This window comes from Parus major, chromosome 1A, assembly GCF_001522545.3.
Source record: "Parus major isolate Abel chromosome 1A, Parus_major1.1, whole genome shotgun sequence".
In the NCBI taxonomy this organism is placed as follows: domain Eukaryota; kingdom Metazoa; phylum Chordata; class Aves; order Passeriformes; family Paridae; genus Parus; species Parus major.
Window position 1 is genome coordinate 16688673 of NC_031773.1, and position 5846 is coordinate 16694518.

At 36.5% G+C, this 5846-nt stretch overlaps 1 long non-coding RNA gene across 1 annotated transcript in view; it reads left to right on the top strand.

Moving 5' to 3' along the window:
• Positions 1-5409, top strand: part of LOC107205183 — a 29773-nt gene extending 24364 nt beyond the window's left edge. Inside the window, exon 3 of the long non-coding RNA XR_001521873.2 lies at positions 5020-5409. This is a non-coding gene — a long non-coding RNA (uncharacterized LOC107205183). The remainder of the gene's footprint in view (positions 1-5019) is intronic.
• Positions 5410-5846: the final 437 nt, after the last annotated feature.

Sequence of the window (5846 nt, forward strand, 5' to 3'; positions counted from 1 at the left end):
TATTTGAAATAGAAATTTTCTTTACTGGGGGCAATTTTATTTCTTTACCAATTAAGAAACACAAAGATGTGCTTAATAGTGAATAATGGACATAGCTTGATATGGTTTGAACATCTTGAAAATTAATTAGGAAAATAAAGTTCCTTTTCTAGAACACTGGAAGAGACTCTTCCCTGCCCACCAGTTACTCCCACCTCCTTTCTCTTAATAAGAAATATCAACTGTACAGTCATAAGTCACATTAATGAATCCTAATTCAGCCTGTATAGAACTGTGTTCTTTCTCCCTACAGCATGATTCTACTCCTAAAAATACCTGGGAGTCATGTTAGGTATCCTAGAGAGATCATTTCAACAATCTGAGATCCCTTTTATCTCCAAAGCCCTTCACGGTGTGCCGTGTCATTCTCATGTCCTCAGCAACTCCTTTAACCTAACAGGTGCTTATTTTCCTCTCCCTGGCCTGCAGCTGCTCCTGCCCACTCTCATACCGTGTTTTCAGTCCCTCTTCCATGTTCTGTCATTCACATATGAGAATTCACACAGGTGGCTCCCTCAGGCCTGACCTGCCCTAACTGCTGATGCTGGTCTGGATTTCTTTACAAAGATGAATTGACATAGCAAAATAAAGCCTTTTGATTTATTTGATTTTTCTCTCAAGAGTAATAATAGCAGAATGTGTCCTCTAGGCATATTGTCAGCTCTCACTAAAATTGTAAAAATTTAGCATTTTTAATATTTCTGTTTTGCATTCAAATTCAGTATTAATCTGCTTGGAAGATTAAAAAGTTACTAGTGACAACACAAATATATATTTCTGCATAAACTTCATTTCCACTGGGTGTAAGCTAAATCAACTAGGGCACAAGTCTTATGAGGAGGGGCTGAGAAAGCTGAGGTTGTTTTGCCTGCAGAAAAGGAGCCTCAGACATTATTGCTGTCTGTAATAGCTGAAAGGAGGTTGTAGCAAGGTGAGGATCAGTCTCTTCTCCAAGGTAAACAAGTGACAGGACGAGGAAAATCCCTACAAGTCGCACCAGGAGAGGTTTAGATTTGGTATGAGGAAACATTTCCTCACAGAAAAGGTTTCAGGCATTGTAAGAGGCTGCAGGGAAGTGGTCAATCACCAACAGGTCACCAGGTAAGTGGAAATTACCAACCCATCAAAGAAACATGTGGATGCGGTACTTAGAGACCAAGTGGTGAGCATGGTACTCAGTTAAGAGCTGGACTCAATCTTATAAATCTTTTCCACCTAAGAAATTCTATGACTACATTCTAAAAGGACAGAAAAGGAATAATGTTTCCTAACGGGACTAACGATGGAGAGCCCAGGTAAACAGGGAAATTAGGACAGCCCCTGTGTATAAAAGCAGAGTTAGGATACATATGGCTCACTAAGCAAGTACACTATGATGTCTAATAAATTCAGTCTGCATGGGATCTTAATATGGATGCATTTCTCTGCTGAGAATAATGTTGCAACTACTCAAAGATTTTAATTGGCTTCTGAACATTAATTCTTACATTATATAAAACTGAGTCTGGGTATCAAAGTCTTAAGCAAATAATATTAATCATAATTTGAGAAGTAGTCCTAGAAGCAGATTTGAAAAAGTGCATGTACTCAAAGTCTGGTCAACACATTCCATGTCTTCCAAACACTCTAAAATCAAGGAACAGAGGCAGTCTTCTAATTCTCAGTTCCAAGTGCTCAGAGTCCAAGCATGTAATTTGCTCTTACAGCTTTATCTTCTTTGCTGAACACTTGATCAGCTCTTTGCTATGTATTTTAAATTCCAATATAGAGAACCTGTTTAAATATTAATTTCTCTGTGTATGCATATGACTCAAACTGACCCAAAGGCTATGGAGTAGTGTCAGACTCCATAAATTAGGAACAATAAACTCTATTGAGTATGCTACGATTTGAAGCTGAGAGCAAGAGTATTGGATGATTTAACACATAACAGTATCATTGAATTCTTTTAGTAAATAGTAAATAATTTTTCTGCAGTCCATATTGTTGAATGATAGCTATAATGGAAATATGGGGAATAGTGATGGCATAATCATGTGGCTTCTTTCCAAATTTTTAGTGCTTTCTATAAATCTGCTTATTATCCTTCAGTATAGATATTATGATTGAAGTTTTCAATTGCTTCTTTAATCCCAAATACTATTTTTTTTCCCCCAAAAAAGGACAAGGAACTTCCATGGCATTGGAACAATACTATTTTAAATAATTTTGATGTTTGAAGAGTAACAACCAAAAATATGCCAATGTGATGAATTTTATATAAATCACATGCACCAAAGATACCTGAATGCTCACTTTTTGAAAGATAAATCTAGAGAAATGGAAAGGAGAATGAATAACAAAACCTAGATTGAAGATTTTTCATTCTAGGGATGATATATTGAACATTCCTTTAAGTGTTTTAGAAGTTTATCAAAATTATCAGAAACCGAGGATGTTTTTAATTCTTAGAAATAAATTGTATTCTTTATTCCCATTTTGAACAACTAAATAAATTGTAAATTTTTATTTAATCCCTGAAGGTAAAAGAAAAAGCTTGTTCTAGTTGAATAATTTATTTTTTAATAAATTTCATTTTTAAACAGAATACCCACTTTTCCCATGCACCTGCTCATATAAAGCAAGAGAAAAAAGGGGACTGAATAACAATTTCTTGTTATGACACTGTATTATTTATTATGTTTTTTGATTAATTTTATGCAATTTAGATTCTTTAATATTTATGTAAATTATTACTTCTGCATTTTTATTTTAATTTATTAGATTTAATAAAATCTCACTCCATGATTTCAAGTTTGCAGCAGTGCTACCAGAGCCTCCAAATTCCACTGAAATGACTGTCCCAAGGAGTAGGTGTTACCCTTCACAGATATAGTGAATGATTAGTATTGGGACATCATCTGAGATTTAAATTGCAGGAAAAGATTATTTGCTTGATGCTGGATTTACCAATCAATTCAGAAAGAGTTTAAATCACAAATGAAAAAAATGTCATGAGAATGACAATGTGTCCCCATCCTCCCTTTGCATGGAAATAAAAGCATGACAGACAACAGAAAAAAGGCCTAATAAAAAAGGCTGGGAGAGATTTCGTCTCTTCCTCCCTCTTTACACTGTTACCATGTTTTTTTTCTGATTGATGGTTTCAATCTCTGATGGGTTAGTAGGGTCCAGCACTGTCCTTGTAGCTGTCTTTCCCATCTGTCACCTTTTAGAAGCACACTGCTATACTAATACGTTTTTGTGCCTATAGAGTTGCTTTGGCTTCAGTAAAGCGGTGATTATTTAATAATAGATCATGGATTGTAGCTAATTTAATAATGGAAATGTTCCAAAGATGCACAGACATAACTATGGGACCAGTGGGGTACTTACAAAGTAAAATGATTTCAAGTGGATAAAAGGCAATGGGGATAGCCAGAGATCTTCTAGACTATGATGTAGTGAGTGAAACCATCACTTAAAACCTTGGGGATATTGAGGGGTGCTTGACAGATCAAAAGAACATCTGAATAGTGGAGTTTTGAATGTTTATTTCTGTTGTTTGTGACCTTGGGTTTTTCACTTTTGTTTTTGTTTATCTTTGTTGAAGTATAACAAATCTATTTTATATTGGAGGAAAAAAAAGAAAGCTGTTTTCAGCTGTATCAGGAAAAGCAATCAAAAATAACTCAGTCATCCATTGCCTAATGCATCAAGCCATGGTAATAGATGATAATAGAGATCCTCCAAGAGATATGACATATGACACACTATGCTATTCATAGTTTGATTTTAACCTATAAACTGGAAACTCTGAAAAGGTAATGATTTGCCTAGTGATGTCTCAAATAAAATACTTCATTCAAAGAGAAAGAACCATAGAGAATAATAAAGCTGTAAGTTCAGGTGATAGGGTAGCCTTTCAGACTGCAGATTAACAACTTTTTCTAAAGCGAACACATAAGTAACCACAGACAGCAGTTGGTCAAAGGCGAGAAAGAGGAGGAGAGCAGGAGAGTGTCCTGGAGTTTGTAGAAACTTCATGCACTTATCCTGACATACCATGATTCCAGCCTTTTGTAGGAGTTTCTATGCTAAAAAAGCTTTTTTTCAGTAAAGAAACACTGTCTAAAATATTTTAAAAATTGAACAAACTGCCTCTAAAATATTCAATTTTTACAGGAATCAATCACAAAGTTTTAGGTATAATCCCAATATTACTAAAAAACTTAACCAAAACTTCAGAGGACCTAGAAAGAAAACAAAACAACTGTCAGTATACCAGGAAAAAAATTGTATGGAATTTCAAATGGTCTTACTGTTTAGCCAAGATTTATTATAGTAAGTAAAAATAGATATTGCAGAGTGTAACATTGTTAAATGAAGTTGAGAAGGCAGAAGTATCTATCCATCTTCTCATTTCCTGCATTTACAGACGTGCAATTTCAGAATATTTTAAGTATCCTTGTGACAGGTCAGAAGGAGAAAACCAGGTCTGAGAAATCATCAGAATCAGCAGAACCTGCAACACATGTGTGCACCATGAGAAAGTGGTGAATGCAGATGTGGGTCCCCTCTGTGCTGATGGGAGTTCTCTGAGTCTGTCAACCTGACTTTCTACCCTGGGGTTTTTTGTTACTAAGGGCTCAAACCTGGGATGTCACCTTTCATAAACTTGCAAATCATAAATACCTTTTATTAGAAGGGACCTTGAAGATCATCTAGCTCCAACTCTCCTGCCATGGGCACCTCCCAATAGACCAGGTTTCTCAAAGTGCCAGCTGCCCTGGACTTTAACACTTCCAGGGATGGGGTATCCACAACTTCTCTGGGGAACCCATTTCACTGCCTCACCAACTTTGGTGAAGGTTCACCTTGCTGTGAAGAATTTCTTCCTTTTACCTAATCTAAACCTACTTTCTTTCAGTTTGAAGACACTTCCCTTTGTCCTGTAACTCCATACTCTTTTAAAATAATCTCACTCCATCTTTCTTGTAGGTTCCCTTCAGGTACTGGAAGACCACAATGACATATCCTTGATGCCTTCTCTTCTGCAAGATGAGCAGCTTCAACTCTCAGCCTGTCTTCATGGGAGAGATGCTTCAGCCCTTTGATAACCTTCCTGGCTCTTCTCTGCACTTACCCAAAGAAGGGCCATATCCTTCTCACGATGGGCACTTCAGACCTGGATGTGGAACTCCAGGTGGGGTCTCAAGAGGACAGAGGGGGAGAATCAGCACCCTACCCTACTGGCCTTGTTTCTTTTGACACAGCCCTGGATACATTTGGCTTTCTGGGCTGCAAGCACACACTGCTGCCTTTTCTTTTGTGAATAAAGTGTAAAGAAGTGGGACAATGAAAATAAAGGCAATTTTCTGATCATGTCAATAGTTATTTCATTGTGGTATAAAGTATGTGTTTACTGCACACTTACCAGAAAATTACACTTTATATTTATCAAATCTTACAGCTGATTCAGGACCTGTACTTGTTGCAATATTGCATAAATCTTGTCATTCAGTCTTATGTGTCAAAGACAGCAAGAGCTAATAAGAGAGAATGAGTTTGAAACCTGCAAAGGAGATGTGAAAGTGGGATAGAAGCTCTAACATGCAGTGGGATGAGATTGCAAGTACAACCTGCATATTGGATAAGCTGACATCTTCCTATGGGCAAGAATTGATCCTCAATGTATGAGTTTATCAGGAATCATTTCTAACAAGTGGACAGAAATTATTTCAAAGACACAAGAGTGGAATATGGATTTCTTTCACATGAAAAAGTGATAAGATGTCTCTGACAGTAACTGCTGTCTAAATCATTAC